Source organism: Equus caballus, chromosome X, assembly GCF_041296265.1.
Source record: "Equus caballus isolate H_3958 breed thoroughbred chromosome X, TB-T2T, whole genome shotgun sequence".
NCBI classification, from domain to species: Eukaryota; Metazoa; Chordata; class Mammalia; order Perissodactyla; family Equidae; genus Equus; species Equus caballus.
In genome coordinates, this window is record NC_091715.1 from 26,758,354 (window position 1) to 26,781,826 (window position 23,473).

The window sequence follows — 23,473 nt, forward strand, 5'->3', positions numbered from 1 at the left end:
ATGACCCATTCTCATATGGATGGCACAAATTTTAGAAAGGTCTGATTTAAATTGAGTTGAAATAGGCCCGTGAAACTTTTCATCTGTTTTTTTCAGTTTTTTCCTTGAGAATCATACTGAGGAAAAATAATAGCCACTAATCACATCTAACACTTTTTGAGTAACTACTCATGAGAAACACTCTACTAAATGAGTGGATCTTATAATCTTTGTGACATTTCTGTGAGGTTAGTATTAATATACTTATTGTACAGATGAGATGAAGAGGTTGAACACATGATCCTTTGTCACAAAACTAGAAGGTGGTAAAGCCAAGATTTTAGCCCAGATCTGTCTTACTCCTGGGGGCCTTGTTTTTTCTATTTTATTGTGCTGCTTCCTTGGCCTTTTCCTCCTTCCATTTGATTATCTTTCAAATATTTTATTTCTTCTGTCATGCCCCCAAATATTTTCTTTTTCTGGTTTAAAGCCTATAATCCCTTCATATGAAATAATTCACAACTCTTTTTATCTCCCAAGCTATCTAGAAAGCCATAATTTATCAGTGACAGGTGTTTATTGAGCACCAATAAACCTGAGCTGGGTGCTGGAGTATACAATAGTAAATCAGATGGACATGACCCCAGCCCTTGTGGAACTTTGAATCCAGCAGGGAAAACAAATATTCCTAAAAGGAATATTACACAGAAGCAGTAAAAGGGACCCAGGAGCACACATCTGTGGGAAGTCCCATAGCCTGGGGATCAGGAAATCCTTTCCCCAAAATGTCAGATGGTGGGCCTAACATGGACCTATGGGTGATTGGGCTCTTTTCATCCACTCCTTCGATCACACACAAACTTTGAATCTTACATAGGTCAAGAAAATCAAGAGCAGCCCTGGATTACAGGCAAAGACATTCCTGAAGCCTCTAAGATTGAAGACATAGAATTCAGGCTCTCCCTACAGCCAGGGAGCCATGTCAATGACAAGTCCTGTTAATGCCCAGATGTTTCACTTAATGAGAACACTGACCCCTGCAAGAAGTCCACCAGCCCTTTTATGCCCAGCATTGGTAATCAAGCTACATACTATGTCCTTTGACAAAGATAACTACAAGTTATTCTTTTGAATTTCTACTCAAATAGTTCTGTTTAAAAATTTCAAGACAAAAAGAACACAACATAAAACACTAACATGCTGGGATTTTTAAAAAGCAACTTTACTACTCATAATGTATAAGTAAATCTTAAAAGAACAGTGCAGTTTTTATGAAACTTTAAGGAAAGCTTTCTACTAATGAGTAAAGCAAATGAATGTATACTTCATAATAATTTTGTCGAGAACCACATATATAACCTGCAATAACTTGGTATTTTGGGGATTATATTAAGGTTTTATTTTCAAAGTGGTTGAAGGTCTACAGTGGCTTGAAAATGTTGGATTTTTTTCAGGAGCAAAATTTTACAGATGCATTTGAGAAGTGTGTGGCTTCTAAACTTATCAACCAAAAGAATATTGCACACTGAAATGTGTCAAGTTTTGAAGAAAATAAAATATAGTTAGCTGACAGAGATACCTGTTCTTATGAAAACAATTTATCTAGATAGATAGACAACAATGTCTGTCAAACCAGGAAAGCTGTGGGTGGCAAAATATTCATTCAAGAAGAAGAGCAGAGACTAGGAAAGGGGTAAGTCTTGGGGCACAGAATAAAGCATGAACCCCAAGGCCAGAGGGATCATCTAGCATCCAAAACACAAGGACTATAGAAAGCTTGTGCTTTGGGGAAAGGAGTCTAGACAGAAGTCGACAAGGCAAACAGGATCTTGCTTTGATCCAAACTTATACACACAGACCAGGGTATTTTATAATTCTCCCTTTTAAACTGGAATCAAACAAAATGGAGAGACAGTGAAGGATTGTAGGCTAGTCAGAGGCCACCAGGCAGATTTAGTTGGAGTGCCTAGAAAGCAATGAGGTGATAGAGAAAAAGACAGCTCCTGGTGTCATAGATAATTTCCAAAACTCATGAATCAATAATATATTAAAAGATCACAATTGAAATCCAATTTCTATTTGTTATATCCACCACATTCTCTAATAGAGTGCTTCTCAGAATGTTCCACCAAAGCATCCTTCCAGCAGGTGAGATTGAATGAATTTACATATGTTTTATATTAAGAATTCATGGAGATTTTGCATTTCTCTCTTAATGTTTGTTTTAATTTAAAAGTAATTTCAAGCACTTTTGAGTGATATTCCCCCTCCTACGGTCTAATTAAAGTGATGTTCAATGAAATGTACAATGTTTAGCCTGTAACTTGATGGATCCTCGGGTGCTCAGTCTTATTCCTCCTGTAGTTTGAATACCCCATGGAAAGCAAAACATTGAATTTCTTTTGGATGGTTTTCATTTCTTTCCTAGATTCAACTCTTCATTCCATAGCATTATAGATATGATGTAGCAAAAGTAGAGCATATTTCAGAGGCAAAAATAGCTCACTTTTAAACTCAAGTCTCCTATTCACTAGCTGTGCTATCTCGGTGATTTGTGACTTGGCCTTTCTGAGGCACGATTTACTCATTAGTAAAATGGAAATTGAAATAATACCTCAGATTATTTCTCTGAGGTTTAAATGAAACAGTGTAGGTATATTATATAGACTTGGCAAATGGTAGGCACTCAATAAATATAGGATTATTTTTCTGTTATATTCTATTATCCCTTGACTTCTCTTTCTTTCACCAAATTCTAGATATCAATACAATTATGATACATTATTGGATCTACTAGAAAATGCATATCTCACATATAATGTGTTCTGTATCTCTTAGTTTGGTACCCCTGTAAAACTGAAAGTCAAAGAGGGAAGATGTTATTCCATATTCAATTACTAATACCGGTAAATGTGGATGGCATAGGGGAAATATTCAGAGGCTTCAAGCTCTTTCTCTTTTTTCTTGTTCTTCTGATTACTTTTAATTAAACCTTTTGTTTTCCTCCCACTTCTTCTACATCAACCATGTCTTTTTATTGTAAGTGACATTTATGTCATGAAAACAATAATATTTCCTTAGAAGTCCTATCTTTAATAGCTTCCTTTTCAAGTGTATGAAATTTATTTTTCATACACACAAAACATTAAACCCTCTTTGGGCCATACGACCGTTTGGCTCTCTGTCCTCAATCTCTTTTATGACTAATATTTTCTTTAAAGCTTGACCTTTTGATATTACTCAGCAATTTCCTGTATTCACTTACATAGTGTCTTCTTCCTTGATAACCCAAATAAGAAGATGAACGGACCATAAAATGAAACAGTAATCCTTTCAGATCACTGTCAGTATGATATAAAGAAATCCAGAATTTCTTTATATCTTTATATAAATAATGCTCAAAAAGAAATTCAGACAAGTTGATTGGTAAGTGGCATAAACAAAGTGAAAAAACTTTATAAAGAGAAAACAACTGAGAAGGGGGCAGAAATGAATTTGTGAAAATATTTAAATAGCTTCTAACTTCAGAGTTGTGCCCATCTTTCAACCTGAAAATACAGAGAGATCAATACAATGTTCCAAGAAAAGGTAAAGAGCACAGGAATAATTTAGCATGGCCTCTGGGCTACAGAAAGGTCAGCCTCTGGACATCTCTGTTGCTCAGAAAGTCAAGATACTTCCCTGTGATTACAAATCTTTAAATACTGTAAACACCAAAAAGGAGGGCAAAATTGATTCAGAACTTATTGGTGAATGCTGCTGATCAGCTCCCATAAAAATAATGCAACCCACTGTAGTATAAATAGGCACTTTTCATAGATGATTGTTTTCTTAAGTATGAATTGTAAAAAGTATTTTATAAGAGAATTTTATTGAGGTATAATATACATACAGGAAATACACATATGTTAAGTGTTAGCTCAATGAATATTCATACTCTGAATATATTCATATTATTAGCACCCAGATGGAGAGAGAGAATATTACCAGCATCCTAGGAGCTTCCTCACACCAGCTTCTGTGTAATAGCTCCTTCAATGATGACCACTATACTGACTTTTAGTACCATAGATTAGTTTTTCCTTGAAAGGAGTCTCTTAAAAACAGAAGAAGGGGGCTGGGCCTGTGGCCAAGTGGTTAAATTTGTGGGCTTTGCTTTGGTGGCCTGTGGTTTGCCAGTTCAGATCCTGGGCACAGACCTATGCACCACTCATCAAGCCATGCTGTGGCGGCATCCCACATAGAAGAACTGGAATGAACTACAACTAGCATATACAACTATGTACTTGGGCCTTGGGGTGAAAAGAAAAAAGAATGAGGAAGATTGGCAACAGTTGTTAGCTCTGGGCCAATCTTCCTCACCAAAAAGTATACTTAAAAAAAAAGAGGGAGAGAGAGTGACGTCAGCATCATGGTGGAGTTAATCTTCCCCCTCCAAAATACAACAAAAAAAATCCATACTCCAAAAAAGGACATCCAAACACATGCAGCCATATGATGCAGGTGGAGAGGCTGCAGCACCCCTCAGAGCAGGCGGAATGAGGTAACAGAAAACTTCACTCCCTCCCCTAAAGACTGCAATCGGGGACAGCAGGAGGACTCCGAGATGGAAGGAATGGGTGAGGAGATGTATGTTCATGGGAACATCATGGATCCCAGAGGGCCCTTGCAGCCTAGAGGGAAGACCTTGACCAGAGCAAGAGCTTTTGCAGGGGGTGACATCATTAAGCCAACATCACAGGAGAGCAGATAGTGAGAACAGAGCAAGAAAACCCCAAGAGCACACATGAGAAATCCGCCCCCCCCCCCACCTGCCCAGGGTGGCTACACTGCCAGGGATCTCGGCTGAAGGCAGAGGGTTCAGAATACGTGGCTTTTGACCCCCGCCAAGTGGCGATAGGAGGTAAACGCAACCAAATAATACCAGGATACATAAAAACAAAACCACCCCCTCTAGAAATATCAAACATTATATAAACTCTCCAGACCAGAGAGAAAACAAGTACCCAGAATTCAGTACTGAGGGCACAGAAATATGTCATCTAAATGACAATGAATTCAAAATACCTATCATCAGAAAACTTAATGAGGTAAAAGAGAATGTAGAGAAACAATTCAACAAGTTCAGCAGCTACTTCACAAAAGAGATTGAAACTATAAAGAAGAATTGATCAGAAATATTAGAGATGAAAGACACAATGGAAGAACTAAAACACAATAAGGAGTCCCTGAACATTCAAGTTGACATCATAGAGGAGCATAGCAGCATAATCAAAGATAGACATGTTGAAATGTCCCAGACTGAGGAGGAGAGAGAACTAAGACTAAAAGGAAATGAAGAAAGTCTCCAAGAAATATCTAAGTCAATTAGGAAATTCAACATAAGAATTATAGGTATTAAAGAGGGAGAAGAGAAGGAGAATGGAGCAGAAAGCTTGTTTAAAGAAATAATACCAGAGAACTTCCCAAACCTAGGGAAGGAGATGGAAATCCATGTAGAAGAGGTTTCCAGATCTCCTACATATGTCAATGCAAAAAGACCTACTGCAAAGCATATAGTAGTAAAACTGGCAAAAATGAATGACAAAGAAAGAATACTAAGGGCAGCAAGGCAGAAGAAAATAACCTACAAAGGAACCCCTATCAGGCTTTCAGTGGACTTCTCTGCAGAAACCTTACAGGCTAGGAGAGACTGGAATGACATATTCAAATCTTTGAAAGACAAAAATTTTCAGTCAAGAATACTCTATCCAGCAAAAATATCCTTCAGATACAATGGAGAAATAAAAACTTTCCCAGATAAACAAAAGCTAAGGGGGTTCATAGCCACAAGACCCTCCCAAGAAATCCTCAAGAAGGCCCTCATACCAGAAAAAAAAAAAAAAAAACAGGGAGAAAAGGGTTACAAAGCATGGAGTAAGGAGGTAAATAGGTAGACAGAATCAGAAGAGGATAGCAAATACTCAAGTATGGCATTAAAAGTAAAGGGAAGGATGGGGCCACCCTGGTGGTGCAGTGGTTAAGTTCGCACGTTCTGCTTCGGTGGCCCAGGGTTTACTGGTTCAGATCCCGGGTGCAGACATGGCACCACTTGGCAAAGCCATGCTTTGGCAGGCATCCCACGTATAAAGTAGAGGAAGACGGGCACAGATGTTAGCTCAGGGACAGTCTTCCTCAGCAAAAAAGAGGAGGATTGGCAGCGGATGTTAGCTCAGGGCTAATCTTCCTCAAAAAAAAAAAAAAAGTAAAGGGAAGGAAAACACCAAAAACAAAGATAATCTTGTTATTTTAACCACAAACTCACAACACAAGATGGAATAAGATGTGAGAAAAACAACTTAGGAGGTGAGGAGGAAAGGGACTGAATCGGTTTAGAATAAGGAAATAAGAGGCCATCAGAAAATGGACTATCTTACACATGAGATTCTGAATACAAACCTCACAGTAACCACTAAACAAAAAAGAAGAACAGAGACACAAATAATAAATAAGGAGAAAACAAAGAAACACATCATAAAAAACTACATAATTCAATGGGTAGACTCAAACACACAGGATGAGAAACAAAGGAAATGCAGGAGAACCAGAAAATGAGTGATAAAATGGCAGCAGTAAGCCCTCATGTATTGATAATCACCCTAAACTTAAATGGATTGAATTCTCCAATAAAAAGACACAGAGTGGCAAGATGAATTGAAGACTAGGACCCAACAATATGCTACCTTCAGGAAACACATCTCAGCTCCAATGACAAACACAGGCTCAGAGTGAAGGGACAGGAGACAATACTCCAAGCTAATGGCAAACAAAAGAAAGCGTGTTGCAATACTTATACCGACAAAGTAGACTTCAGGATAAGACACTTAAAGATGGACAAAGAGGGGCAGTATATAATGATCAAAGGGACACTCCATCAAGAAGAAATAACACTTATAAATATCTATGCACCCAACACAGGAGCACCCAAGTTCATAAAGTGACTATTAACAAAGCTAAAAGAAGATATTAATAATAACACAATAATAGTAGGGGATCTCAACAGTCCACTCACATCAATGGATAGATCATCCAGAGAGAAAATCAACAAGGAAACAGTGGAATTAAATGAAAAGCTAAACCAGTTGGACTTAATAGACATATATAGAACACTCCACCCCAAAACAGCAGAATACACATTCTTCTCAAGTGCACATGGAACATTCTCAAGGATAGATCATATGTTGGGAAACAAGGCAAGCCTCGACAAATTTAAGAAAATCGAAATAATAGCAAGCATCATTTCTGATCACAATGCTATAAAGCTAGAAATTAATTACAAGAAAAAAGCTGAGAAAGTGACAAAAATGTGGAGACTAAACAACATACTATTGAACAAGCAATGGATCATTGAAGAAATTAAAGGAGAAATCAAAACATATCTGGAGACAAATGAAAATGAAAACATACCATGCCTAGTCATATGGGATGCAGCAAAAGCTGTATTAAGAGGAAAATTCATCACAATACAGGTTCACCTTAACAAACAAGAAAAATCCCAAATAAGCAATCTCAAATTACACCTAACTGAATTAGAAAATGAAGAACAAAGCCTAAAGTCAGCAGGAGAGAAATAATAAAAATCAGAGCAGAAATAAATGCTATTGAAACAAAAAAGGCTACTCAGTAGAAAGGATCAATGAAACACAGAGCTGGTTCTTTGAAAGGATAAATAAAATAGACAATCTCCTAGCCAGAACTACAAAGAAAAAAAGAGAGAAAGCTCATATAAACAAAATTAGAAATGAAAGAGGATAAATAACAACAGATACCACAGAAATACAATGGATTATAAGAGAATACTATGAAAATCTTTATGCCAACAAATTGGATAATCTAGAGGAAATGGAAAAATTCTTAGACTCTTATAACCTCCCAAAACTGAATCAAGAAGAAACAAATAATCCGAATAGACCAATCATGAGTAAACAGATTGACACTGTAATCAAAAGTGTCACAAAGAATAAAAGCCCAGGACCAGATGGCTTCCCTGGGAAATTCTACCAAACTTTCAGAGGATTTAATGCCTACCTTCTCAAGCTATTCCAAGAAAATAAGGAAGATGGAACACTTCCTAACACATTTTACAAGACCCACATCACTCTGATACCAAAGCCTGACAAGGACAACACAATAAAGGAAAACTACAGGCCAATATCGCTGATGAACCATAGATGTAAAAATCCTCAGCAAAATATTGGCAACCTGAATACAGCAATATAGCAAAAGGATCATATATCATGATCAAGTGGGATTTATATCAGGGACACAGGGATGGTTCAACTTCCGCAGATCAATCAACAAAATACACCACGTCAACAAATTGAAGAAGAAAAACCACATGATCATCTCAATAGATGCAGAGAAAGCATTTGACAAGATCCAACAGCCATTTATGCTAAAAACTCTTAGCAAAATGTGGATAGAAGGAAATTACCTCAACATAATAAAGGCCATATATGACAAAACCACAGCCAACATCATCCTCAATGGGCAAAAACTGAACCACCATCCCTCTGAGAACAGGAAGAAGACAAGGATGCCCACTATCACCACTCTTATTCAACGTAGTACTGGAGATTTTGGCCAGAGCAATTAGGCAAGACAAAGGAATAAAAGGAATCCAAATAGGGAGTGAAGAAGTGAAACTCTCACTGTTTGTAGATGACATGATCTTATATATAGAAAACCCTAAAGAATCCATTGGAAAACAAGAGGAAATAATTAACAACTACAGTGAAGTTTCAGGGTACAAAATCAACTTACAAAAATCTATTGCGTTTTTATACTCTAATAACGAACTTACAGAAAGAGAACTCAAGAATACAAGGCCATTTACAATCGCAACTAAAAGAATAAAGTACACAGGAATAAATTTAACCAAGGAGGAGAAGGACTTATCCAATGAAAAGTATAAGACATTACTGAAAGAAACAGATGATGACATACAGAGATGGAAAGAGATTCAATGCACATGGATTGAAATAATAAACATAGCTAAAATGTCCATATTACACAAAGCAATCTACAGATTCAATGCAATCCCAATCAGAATCTCCATGACGTTCTTCATGGAAATAGAACAAAGAATCCTAAAATTCATACGGGGCAACCAAAGACCCCGAATTGCTAAAGCAATACTGAGAAGAAAGAACAAAGCTGGAGGCATCACAATCCCTGACTTCAAAATGTAGTACAAAGCCATAGTGATCAAAACAGCATGATACTGGTACAAAAACAAGCACACAGATCAATGGAACAGAGCTGAAAGCCCAGAAATAAAACCACACATCTGGGGCTGGCCCCGTGGCCGAGTGGTTAAGTTTGCAAACTCCGCTGCAGGTGGCCCAGTGTTTTGTTGGTTCAAATCCTGGGCACGGTCATGGCACTGCTCATCAAACCACGCTGAGGCAGCGTGCCACATGCCACAACTAGAAGGACCCACAACGAAGAATATACAACTATGTACTGGGGGGCTTTGGGGAGAAAAAGGAAAAAAATAAAATCTTTAAAAAAAACACACACACACATCTACGGACAGCTAATCTTTGACAAAGGTGCCAAGAACATACAATGGAGAAAAGATAGTCTCTTCAATAAATGGTGTTGTGAAAACTAGACAGCCACATGCAAAAGAATGAAAGTAGACCGTTATCTCACGCCATACACAAAAATAAACTCAAAATGGATCAAAGACTTGAAGATAAGTCCTGAAACCATAAAACTCCTGGAAGATACTACAGGTAGTACATTCTTTGACATCGAACTTAAAAGGATCTTTTTGAATACCATGTCTTCTCAGACAAGGAAACAAAAGGAAAAAAATAAAGAAGTGGGATTTCATCAGACTAAAGAGCTTCTGCAAGGCAAAAGAAACGAGGATCAAAACAAAGAGACAACCCACAAATTGGGAGAAAATATTTGCAAATCATCTATGTGACAAAGGTCTAATCTCCTTAATACATAAGCAACTCACTCAACTGAACAATAAAAAAAACAAACAGCCTGATCAAAAGATGGGCAGAGGATATGAACAGACATTTTTCCAAAGAAGATATATAGATGGCCAACAAACACATGAAAAGATGTTCAACATCACTAATCATCAGGGAAATGCAAATCAAAACTACACTAAGATACCAACTTACGCCTGTTAAAATGGCTATAATCACTAAGACTAAAAATAACAAATGTTGGAGAGGGTGTGGAGAGACGAGAACCCTCATACACTGCTGGTGGGAAAGCAAACTGGTGCAGTCACTATGCAAAACAATATGGAGATTCCTTTAAAAACTAAAAATAGAACAACCATATGACCCAGCTATCCCACTATTGGGTATCTACCCAAACAACTTGAAATCAACAATCCAAAGTAACATATGCACCCCTATGTTCATTGCAGCACTATTCACAATAGCCATGACATGGAAACAATCCAAGTGCCCATCGACTGATGATTGGATAAAGAAGATGTGGTATATATACACAATGGAATACTACTCAGCCAGAAAAAAAGACAAAATCATCCCATTTGCAACAACATGGATGGACCTGGAGGGAATTATGCTAAGCGAAATAAGCCAGACTGAGAAAGACAAACACCCGAGGATTTCACTCATAGGTGGAATATAAACAAGCACATGGACAAAGAAAACAGTTCATTGGATACCAGGGGAAGAGGGTTTGGGGGTGGGCACAGGGGATGAAGGGGAGCACTTATGTGGTGACAGTCAAGAAATAACGTACAACTGAAATTTCACATTGATGTAAACTATTATGAACTCAATTAAAAAAATAATGCTGGCTTAATATTTCATTTTAGGAAACTGATGATTGAAAGACATCAGATTTAACCAGAGAAAATTTGGAAAGAAGAAAGTTGCATTGATGAAATATGTTTTACAAAGCACAGGCAAGTTGTATAATACAGCTGAATAAGTGAATAAGATTTCTTTCTCTGTATCCAGAATGCCTTGGTTCAAATCCTAGCACTGCCATATTTCAGCTGATATTGAGCAAATAACTTAACCTCTCTGTGCCTCATCTTTTTCATCTGTAAAACAAGGATGTACTATTACCTATGTTGTGGTGCTGTGAAAATTTAAATGCACTTAGAACAGTGCTTTGTTTTAAGATGCACTCAATAAGTGTAGGCTATCATGAATTTATTCCAAATTTTTTAAGCCGCTAATCCATATTTTCTACAATTCTCCTTGAAATGTTTGCTTCAAAGTAAAGAAAGGATCAACTTCAAAGTATTAGTATGGGGATTAAAATGGTTAATAAATATAAGGTGTCCAGAGTGTTGCCTAGCATAGAAAATGCTCCACAAACTCTGAAATCATTCCCTCCTTCCTTCTTCCTGTTAAATGTCATCATCTGGAGGTGGAGAGTAGGCCTCTCCTTTGAGGATCCCAGAGTCCTAGCAGGGCTTGGGTAGCTTGAGGAAAGTTCAATAAGGGACAATTTACAAAGATGAGTGCAGAGTATAAAGAAACCACCAGAACTGGTAACAGAGAAGTGTTATTATCACTTCTAGACTCATAGGAACGAAGAGAAAGTGAGTGGTTACTGGTCCCTGAACACAGAGGAAGCTGAGAGGGTCATCTGAAAGGAGTTTTGATATTTGGGTGATGAATGCAGCCATTCTGCAGTGAATAATTGCCCTGATCTTCCTTTCCTCCCTCCCTCCCTTCCTCTGATCTCCTGTAAATGCTCCCATTAGCCAAATGCAACTCGAAGCTAGAGGGCAAGGAAGTCTGCTGATATAGTCCACAGAGGTCAGCCTCCCAGGGAAGTGAAAGGTGGAGAATGGACCCAGAGGGTTTGCCAAAGACATTCAACACCCTAGACAGGGAAGCAAACTCCTTTTGATCCAAGGGATTCATGTCAGGGATGCCCAGGTCAGGAAATAAATGAAGGCCTAAGTGTTCCTCTCCATGCCTCTTATGTTATTTCTATCACTGGTAATGTCATGTCAAAGAGCCCAATGCATCACTAGGGCGCTTCCTCTTCTATAAAGGAGTATCAAAGAAGTGGAATGTTTCATGGGCTTTAACAGATGAAAATTAACATATATTATTCATTATTCCTTAGCATCAAATACTTTTAGAGACTTCTGTATGCCAGGAACAGTACTAAAATCTGGGCTACAAAGATAATCAAGAAAAATCCAAGTTATTCCTCGGAGCTAAGAAGTGCTCAAGAGCTAAGCTAGATCATATAGTAGTTTTACAATCTCCCCAGATATAAAAAGTTACTTGGCAGTAAGTCTTTATAAAACATAATCACTAGGGCCCAATGTGTATGTTATACTATTAAGTGCACAAGAAAAGATTCAACCAGATTGCACATTAGAACTTTCAACACGAGCCACAACAATAGTTAATGGAAATCAAGTCATTATCTGTAAATGGTCTACTATAAACCCAAAAGTAAAGTGCACTTAACCAAAAGCCATCATGTTCTGTTTTCTGATCAGGTCCATCTTTAACGTGCTTTGTAATAAAACTGAATTCTTAACCTAGGCCTGAGTTTGCTTATCTGTAATTTAGATAAGTCAGTGCTAATTCAATTACTAGGTATTCTAAAACAAAAAGTAGTAAAATTATGGCAAGCAATTTCCTATCTTACATTTCTAGATATAACTTTAATATAATTCACAAATAGTTATTTTAAAATATGTGGAAACCTAACAAACTATGATGATAGCTAATTCTCTTATACCACCGTTAAATACCCCCTATAAATTTAAAATTCTGAAAGTTAAACTCAATTTCTCTATTGAACCACATAGGTATGGGATTTAAGGTCGAGACAGCCCGTGATGGAAATGGAGGTTGGGTAGATTCTATTCCAATAGTGGCTTTTGTCACAGAAAAAACACAGTATAAGGTTTGCAAGATGAAGCACTTCATTTCAAAGCATATAAATAAGACTCTGATGCTTCAAAAAGAAACAAAAAATACTGTGACACAATGGGCACACTCACTAAAGAAATGCCAACTATTAGCACTTAGCTCCAGGCAAAATGCAGAGGGAGAAAGCTATTTAGGTTTCTTCAAATCCAGTAGAAGTAGACTTTATGGCCAAAGGACAACTGAAGATGCCTTTATTTAATAAATGTAAAATTTATTTATAAAATGAACGCTCTTATCATTTCTCAATTACACTGCAGTGCAATTGTGTGTGGACAATTATGTGACAAGACACAGCCACTTCCTAATCATTCCCTGTCTCTCCCTACTAGGAAGTCAGCCTTAGACTATTCATCGTCCCTTCGTCCACACTTATGAGGAGGATCCGCCTACAGGCAGTGCCAAATCAAGGGAACAGGAGACACACAGAAAGGACAAAAGTCACATAGGACAGGATAATTAAATAAGAGTTTCTGTCACTGCTTAACCGCTATTTCCTTTTAATAGCTTGAACCGTATGAAAATTTTACTTTTGCAGTCAAATATGGTTGAATATTGGCACTTTCCTATGATTAAACCTCACGTTTTAGAAAGTCATGAAAAATAAACATTGAGTGCTTAGTTTATGTCAGCCACAATTCTTTACACTGTACATGGATTATTTTAATTAATTCTCACAACCATCAATTAAAATCATTCCCATTTTACAGATGACAAAACTGAGGCAGAGAGAACATAAGCAACTTGACTAAGGTCACACAGCAAAAAAGTGTTAGATACAAACTCAAATGTAGGCAGTCTATTGTCCAATTTCTTAACCATGCTCTACTTTGTAAGTGCTGTTTGAGCTGGGCTTCTTTGACCACAATGCCGTTCAGGGTCAGTGTTAGATAAATTTTACTTGTACACTTTCATAATCTCTTTCAATAAAGTAGGGATAATTTAACTAATTTATTCTTTCTCTTTCCCCTGAGGTTTCTGAAGTTCAGATACAGTTATATAGCCTACAAACAAAATTGCTTCCAATTTTAGGTTGAATTAGTAATTGTAGGATAATAACACAGTGATAATTCTACATATGTACATAGGAAAATTCTTCAATGTCCTAAATTTCTATTATTATATCACTCTTTTGGGGGGGTTTATTAACTCCTTCAGGAGTCCAGAATGCCAGGCAGTGAGTTACTCAATAAATCTAGTAAATACTGCTCTAGAGACCAAAACAAATTTTTAAAATACAGAATTCACTCTAAAGCATATGGAAAATCTGACTTTTTAATGTTAATAAAGTTAAAATACTAAAGCAATCTCCCACACCAAGAACCTAGAATGTTATAAGTCAAAATATAACAAATATAATCCCTACAGTTGATGAGGATTAAATGAGATAGTAACAAATAGAAGGAAAAATTTTACTCTTGCGTTTAGTACAGCCATTTCTTGAGAGATCCACTCAAACATGCCAGTTAATTATTGAAAGTCTTCCATGGGAGATTCATGTGGTTTCATGTCAAAGAATATAGCATCTGGGGCCAAATAGGCCTCTATTTCATTGTAGTTCTAGTTTTTCCCAACTGTGTGAACTTGGATAAATTATTTAGTAATTTACTTATTTTCCTCATGTGTCAAAGGAGGGGGGTTGTTAAATTATTCAACTAAATTTTTTTCTTTTGAGGAAGATTAGCTGTAAGCTAACTGCTGCCAATCCTCCTCTTTTCACTGAGGAAGACTGGCCCTGAGCTAACATCCGTGCCCATCTTCCTCTACTTTTTATGTGGGACGCCTACCACAGCATGGCTTGCCAAGCGGTGCCATGTCCGCACCCAGGATCTGAACCGGCGAACCTGGGGCCGCCGAAGCGGAACGTGCGAACTTCACCGCTGCACCACCGGCCGGTCCTCAACTAAATTTAATAGATATTATTCAAACGCTTTATATTGTGCCAGGCACTGGAAATAATCAGGAAGATAAAAGACAAAAAAGATATTGTCATTGTTTTCACAGCTTTAGTCACAGTCTAGGAAGGAGGTATGCATTTAAGCAAATATAATTCTAGTGCCGTGTTAGAATCCTGCCAATAGTGGTGTTGGAAGTATGGCGCCAGCACAAATAAGAGAGGTGTCACCTTCACTTGAGAGAATGATGAAAGCAGAAATCCTTGAACAGAATTTACATGGTTGAATAGGAAATCAACAGGTAGATGTGGAAAGAAGAGAGTGCCAAGCAGAGGGACACTTCAGATGCTAAGGATCAGATATATTAAATTGCATAAACTATTTAAGAAATGGCGATAAATTAGTTCTTAGGGCACAGGACATGGAGGGATGGGAGATGGTGAGTCCTGACATGTGTGAGAGACCACAGCAGAGAAGACTTGGTTTGCCACCCAAAGGAGCTTGGGCAAATGTCTAATGGTCTTTCATTTTCATTCTTTTGGACATGTATCTAATTTTGAAATTTTTCACATCAATATTAAGATTGATGTTTCAAAGTAGTTAATATCGTTTAGGAAAGACCAATGTTGACATTGTTTAGACGCTAACTTTGGGGTCTTAAGAATTCAAGAGAACTATTCTTGTGTGGAAATATTACTTAGCTAGGGAGTCATGTCGTTCAGGAGGAACTGCTCTAAATTTTAAATCTGAGCTCTTTAAAATCTTAAGCAATTATCTACCTTTGCATCTGAACCTGTTTTCGCAGAAGCAGAGGTCACCATCTATGGTAGATCAACTGCAAAACAGGGCCAAATATTTCATCTTTTCCTGACTCCATGCCTTTTGCGATGGGACTTTGCTGCTCTCCTCGTGAAGAGGTGGTGCCTATTCCCCTGTCTCTGGAATCTGGGTTGGTCATTGCCTTGCTTTGGCCAATAGAATGCAATGGAAATGATGGTGTTGCACTTCCAAATGTAGGCCTCACAAGGGCTTGAACGCTTTTGCTCTCTTGTTCATGCTTCTCCCTTCACCATAAGAACATGCCTGAGTCAGAAAGCTGAAAGAAGGGCCGTGTGAAGCAGTGCCAAGTTGCCCTAGTAGTCCCAGAGCTGGGGACTACCTGGCTGATCTGAAAATTTGAGAGAATAATAAATGGCTGTTGTTTTAACCCACTTAGTTTCAAGGTGGCTTGTTACACAGCAATAGCTAACTGATAGATGTCTGTATATGAATATTTGTTTCTACACGGAGAAAGATTTCTGAAAAATTAAACTGTATTATAAAGATGGGTAAATTATTTATGAAATATTTTTAAGAGAGCCCTTGTAGTTTTTGTGGAAAAAGAACTTCAAGCTAAAAAACATTATTTCGCTGCTAAAATTGAATATGGGCAAAAAAGTCACTGTCTCGAGAGATTTGACTCAGTGAATTATCTGGAAAAGTGCACAGTCAATATACTCTACACAGCTCCTCCAATTCCATCTTGCAAAAAAAAAATTTAACAAAGCCCTATTATTTTTAATTCTCAGCTTTGTGGAACAATAAAACAAATAAAATAGTGTCAACCTTAAAAGATTTCTGGGGCCGGCCCAGTGGTGCAGTGGTTAAGTTCACATGTTCCACTTCTCGGTGGCCCAGGGTTTGCTGGTTCGGATCCCAGGTGCGGACATGGCACCGCTTGGCACTCCATGCTGTGGTAGGCGTTCCACACATAAAGTAGAGGAAGATGGGCACGGATGTGAGCTCAGGGCCAGTCTTCCTCAGCAAAAAGAGGAGGATTGGCAACAGTTAGCTCACGGCTAATCTTCCTCAAAAGAAGAAAAAGATTTCTAAAGCTACCTTTCATACAATGTAGTCTGTTAACCCTTCTGCGGTAGTTATATATTGTAAATACAACAAAGATTGTATTTCTTGCTCAACATGTTCATTTGAAGTTCACTTGGATCTTATGAGAAGTTAAAAAAAAGAAAAGGTAGACTTTTTAATTCTATTTGCTAGAGATTTTACTTTGTTGTCACTTTAGATAAAAAATTCCTGTTTATCCAAGTTTCTTCATTATAAGCTCTAATTTCCAGTGGTTTATCATTCAGACATTTTCAAAACAAAAATAGTGAATCAAAAAGAATTCTCTATGAATTAAACTGTCACTTTCAGTTAGGGTTTCTAAAATAATGCATTTTTAAATAAATTAAGCTAAATAACTGCCAAAGGGAAGTAGTTAGGATTGTCATTTTCTTCCTCACAAAGCTCAAGGGAAAATTTTTAAACTGTCCTGTAAATTAATTAGAAAATCTTAATAGGCACTTGTTTATTTCAAAAATAGGAAAGATTACTTTAATAATTTTCTGAATAGAAGTTTTACCAGGATTTTTCTACTATTACATGACTTAACTGTAAAAGATACCTAATTCAGTAATTCCTCTTTATCAACACCAAATATTTGCTAATTGTAAAATACTGCTGTGCAAAATGTTTTATTTCATTAAAACAGCAACTTCCAAAAATATTATCAAGCAAAAAGGAAATTTAAATTATCTTGTTTTAAAGATATAATAATTACCAGATGTTTTTTTTTAAAGGACACCAAATACTTATCAACTTTTTCAAAGGCTGGTGCTCACTTACCTGGTTGAATGACCTATCTCTTGGCCTCTTAAATTTAAATATTGCTGGGAATGCATTAGCAATCTTTTATTGAACTTAGACTGTAAGATCCGAAATGAAGGTTTAAACGTAAACTTAAAATTAAAATAGAAAAAATATTAATTTTAATTGCTTGGCTTTAAAAATGTTTTTTTCTGATTTTAAAACAAATAGATGTACTTTATGAAAAAAAATGATATACAGAAAAATAGTACAAAGAAAAAAGTATAATCTCACCACTCAACCAGTGTCAACATGTTGGTATATTTTTGCACAGACATTTTTCTATTCCTACATAAGCACATTTTTTTCAAACTAGAATTATGTTATATTTCTAGTCTTTCTCTTTCTCTTCCTCTTCTAATCCTCCTCCTTGCCATCCTGTTCTCTTCCTTCATCAGCCCAGAGTGTTTCTTAATTAAAACTGAGATGTTCTACAAATTTTATGAACAGTGTCAAACTTACTCTGTTTGATATTAGAAGGAATTAGTGAGGAAGATATTGTTTCCACCTTTTTAGAAATGAGAAAATTAAGACTCAGAAGTCTTAAGTAAATTCACTAAGGTATTTAAACTCAGGCTCAAATCCATTCTCTTTGACTCTGTAGCCTATAGCTTTACCCCACTCTCTCATTTTTTGTTTGTTGATTTTATCGAACCTCCTATGATAAACATTTCCCTACATAATTAAACAAAATCATTAAAAATTTATTTTGAACAAAGAAAAGGCATCATGATGAAGCCTGCCTGCATGTTCTATTAAAAATAGACTCTCTTGTTTTGGCATCCTCCCAACTATGGTCCCATTAAGGGCTCACAGTCATGTTTTTCTTAGACTGCACCTCAAGGGCAGAAGCTAAAATGTGCCCATAACTAATCAAAGAGGGTGGAAAAGATGGCTCTTCAAATCTAGTCAATTTGCAAGTTTGCAAATCATAGTCAACCATCTGGGTATTTATCATCCTGTAGCACTGAGAATTATCCTGACTTCCTCATTTTATGCAATATACTCAGCATGATATGATTGTTTTGAGCACAAGGATTTAGAAACTAATTTGTCAAAAGCCTATTCTTTGATATTTATATTTATCAAACTTTGGTAATTCTGCCTGTTTCCTATTTTATCCCTAATATAATTGTGTTGGCAATCCATGAGGAATAGATCAACAGGAATTGATTCATTAATGCATGTATGGAAAAAATAATTCAGAATACTAAATATTGTTATCTGCTTTACTTCTCAAAACTTCTCATTATCATCTTGTATAATAACACTTCGACTACTACCAACAACCTTCTCATAACCAATCTTAACAACTCCTTAGAGACACATAAAAATATACATGATTATTAAAACGGACTTCACCTTCCTTAGTGTATTCTTTAGTGACTAAAACCAATTTGACCACAAATTAATCTTTAAAAACCAACTGGACATAACGTGAGAAAAATAGCCATGGTAAAGTGCTGCAATCTTCTTGTACTTTTTATGCGTGATCCATTATGAATTGGTTGAAGAAGAATAATAACAATTCTAAAGTTTCAGGGATAAATACTTGTTCAACTGATGTAGAACAGGCAACACATATCAATAGTAATCAAAATGAAAAACAAAAAAAATGATGCAGAAACATAACGTCCCACTTTTACAAAATCTAATGGCGGTAATAAATCACACAGCTTGTCAACAGCTCACATGAACACCTGGGATGAAACTGTCATAACAGTATATACAGCACCACATTGAGCAAAATTGCCACTTGGAACCAGAATCTAATCAATAATGAAGTCCAGCCCCAATGGCTTTTTGTTTGTTTGCTTATTTGTTCAATGTTTTGAAGATTTTTCATACCATATCCCATCATTATTAAAATTTCTTCCCTTGCATCCTTGCTGTAAACTTCAATCCCTACCCTGAATAAAACCACCCTCCCTGAATCTGTAGTCTTTTTCCATATTTTTATTCTTCTGTCTTGGTCCATTTTTGCTCTCACTCTTACCATTGGTCCACCTCCTAACTCTTTCCTCAGTGTCTTCTGAAACCCTCAAGTATTTTGAACAGTTGCCTTTATGCCCTCAGTCTCAACTACTCCATCACAAGCTCTCCTTACTTAGAAATTAATCTTCATTTTCATTTACCTGCAATCATAACAGGTTAAAGGCTTGCCTCTTTTTCTGCCTTAATATGGTTTGAATGTTTGTGTGCCGTAAAATTCCTGTGTTGAAATTTTAATGCCCAATGTGATGGTATTAGGAGGTGGGGCCGTTGGGAGTTACTTAAATCATGAGGGTGGAGCCCTCATGATTGGGATTAATGCCCTTATAAAAGAGGCCCCACGGAGCTCCCTAGCCCCATCCACCATGTGTGAATACAACAAGAAGTTGGAAGTCTGCAACCTGGAAGAAGATCTTCACCAGAACCTGACCATGCTGGCACCCTGATCTTGGACTTCCAGCCTCCAGAACTATGAGAAATAAATGTCTGTTGTTTATAAGCCACGCAGTCTCTGGTATTTTGTTATACCAGTATAGCAGCCTGAACAAACAAAGATATCCCTTATATTTAAGATCATGTGGCAGATTAATATTTTGATGTATTAACTGGTGCTTCCCCCCATTCTTGGAAGCTATGCATGTGCACGTGTAAGTTTGTTACTGTGAAAATGCAAAGGAAAAGACACCAAGGCTTAAATAATGTGTTTCAAGTAGGCATCTGAAATCTATGGTGAAGACCAGAGATACGCATTGCAAAATCCTCAGTATATTGAGCACCGAGGACATATTATCTATCCTATAAATAAGAGTTGGGAAAACTGCATGATGATATGGAAGCAGTTTGCCTCATCCCAAAGGAGATAAAGTTCAACAGCTGGAAAAAGGACAGGACTGAAATGGATAACGGTGAGTAAAACAAACAGCCATTATTGTGAGTTTCTGAGAAGGGACTGCATCATCTTGCTCCGATTCTGAGATCAAGTCCCAGAAACCCTAGAAATGTCGGTGACAATCCCAGAGCTGAGAAGACCTGTGCCTGGCTTTTTAGGATACGGCCTTGGAGGTTGAAATCACTCAGCGAGTCACCCTCAGCCCCGTCTCTAGCACCAGTGCAGTAGAATAGGCAGTGGATGTGTCAGGCGTCAAAGCAGGTGAGACTGAAGGGATGCTCCTGGGCACGTGACACATCCCTAAATTGGTATGAAAAGGACACAGGAAAGGAAATGATAGCTGAGGGCTTGACAAGACCCCAATCATCTCTTGTGGTAGTTTTGGCAGAGAGGCCAACAGGCAAGAACAGACAGCATGAGTTAATTGTATCAGCAGAAGACTCCAAGTGAGGATAACTATAGATCTGTCACCCCTGCTAACTGGGTGTGACATAGGCCCCTTGAAACTTAGAGGTTGACATGTCATCATGACCAACATGATGTTGACCATTATAATAATTAATGTCTTCACCTCATAGCTCTTTGATCTGCTAAGTTGCAATGGCTTTAATCGTCACTTTGCATCCATTCACATAGCCAGTTCAAGCCTCCTCACCCCCCTTGAATTATGATGCCTCATGGATCACCAACAGTGAATTACTCCCTCTAACTACAGTCTACTATTCTTGAGCCTGCTCACACCATTTTAAAATTCAACAATTTTTTTTTTTTGAGGAAGATTATCCCTGAGCTAACTGCTGCCAATCCTCCTCTTTTTGCTGAGGAAGACTGGCCCTGAGCTAACATCCGTGCCCACCTTCCTCTACTTTATACGTGGCATGCCTACAACAGCATGGCTTTTGCCAAGCGGTGCCACGTCCGCACCCAGGATCAAAACGGGCAAGCCCTGGCCGCCAAAGCGGAACATACGCACTTAACTGCTGCACCACCGGGCCGGCCCGTCAACAAATATTTATTGAGTATCTACAATATGATAGGTACCACATGAGGTTTGAGTGAATAATGATTTAGTTTCTACATTTCTAGAGCTTACTGTCTCCCTAGGGAGATGAACAAGAAACAAACAAATAAATGATTACGCATTATAAAATTTCAAATGCTAAGGCAAAAGTAGAGTTATCTGAAAGAGAATTACAGGGCCAAGTTATATATATAGGAAGTCCTTTCTGAAGAGGCAACATTCAAGGTAAGATGTGAAAGATGAGATAGAGCCAGACTTGAAGAAGAGCCATGGGAATAGAATTACAGATAGAGAGAACAGTATGCACAAGGGGAAATACGGAGAATGGCATTAAATGAAGTTAGTGGCCAAAGAGGGATAAGGAGTAAGCCATGGTATAGATGATATTCTAAATGCAATGGAAAGGCTTTGATGGGTTCTAAGTAGACAAGGGATATGATCTAATTTGCATTTTAAAAAGGTCCCTCTGGTTGTAGTGAGAAGATATGAAGGAGGGCAAGAGAGTCAATGGGGAGACTCCCGTGCCTCAACTCAGTACTTTTAAACTAACTTGTTTTAGTGGTAGCTATGACTTCACCATCAGTTGAATCTCCCTCTCTCTCTCAACTGTTCATCGTACTTGCCTTATCAATTATCAGTCTTGATTTCATCCAGTCTCTTATTCTTTTAGTTTCCTTTTCAAGTTCTGTATAATTGCTGAAGCGGTCATATAACCATGCCCTCTGGGTCCTCAGGGCACATGACATTCCATTATGTACTCTTTCCTGCTTCCTTCTAATTTCATGGGTATGAGTACCCCTGTACCTTTTAAAAACCAGTCCTTAAATGTGGGCTCTTGGGGTTACTGGCTACCAGCCTTTCTGTGATTTTAATTCATCCTCTTCCTTCCTCACTTATATACCTCTATCAGGCAGTATGCTTTAGTGGGAAAGAACCAACTTCCAAAACTAGACATTCTGGACTTGAGCCTCTGTTTCTCAGACTTTAGCATGTATCAGGACCACCTGGATGAGTTTGTTAAAAAACGCAGGTTGCCAGGTGATTCTGGTGCAGGTGTAAAGTGGATTACATTTGAGAAACTCTATTCTAGGCTCAGCTCTTTCACTGACTGTATAACCGAGAGTACATCAAAGCACCTGTCTGAACATTCATCCCTCATATGAAAACCAAGTGGGCTAAACTGGTTATTCTCTAAGGACATTCTCAGAACTCACATTCTCCTATTCTGTGTCTAGAGTCTAAAGAAGGCTGGGAGAAAAGATGCAACATAATAAAACTGTACAAGCTAAGAATAGCTACTACAAATTACCAAACTCTTGTGCTTGGGCCTCCCAAAAGTAGAGATAGAAATGAAATCATAGCGTGTTATATGGTTGTTATCAAACAAAAGGAAAGGACCTTCATCCTAGCACTAAACTCTGAGAGGTTCTCAACCTGAGGGTCACAGGGGCACAGGAAGGAGGTTCATGAATTCAGGGGGTCCTTGAACTTAGATAGGAAAAAAACTCCATCTTTATTTCCTGTAATATCTAACAAAATTTATCATTTTCTTTATTATTTTAGGCAATTAAGCATTACTAGCAGTACTTGAGATTTTGTCACAAATATTAATCACGTATTTTTTTTACATCACACGGCACCTGTTGCAAATGTCTCCATACACTGCTTATTCTCATCACTATTTGGAAATGACAATAGCCATTAAACTCTCTTCTATATCTAGTTAATTAATGCATTAAAAATAATCTATTATTTCTAATAATCAAATTTCTGTAATATTTTGATAACTGTACTTCAATACAATTGGTTTTCTTTGTAACTTTATGCACTTCATATTACGTATTTAAAAACAGTATTCTAAGAAGGGGTCCACAGGCTTCACCAGAATACTTAAGGGATCCATGGCACAAGAATAGTTTAGAAATCACCTCGGATTCTCCCTTTCTTTGTGCATTTTTCATTTCTTCAGTAATGGAGAATTTATGGGCTTTTGTATTAAGGATGCTAATATGGGTTTTATAAAATAAGTCTGGTCTATGTAATTTTTCTTCAACTTCTT

General features: G+C 37.4%; 1 protein-coding gene across 8 annotated transcripts in view; it reads right to left on the reverse strand.

Annotated features, from left to right (window-relative positions):
• The window catches only part of DMD (dystrophin), a 2,262,230-nt gene that overhangs the window by 1,563,620 nt on the left and 675,137 nt on the right, over nt 1–23,473 (reverse strand). The window lies entirely within an intron of this gene.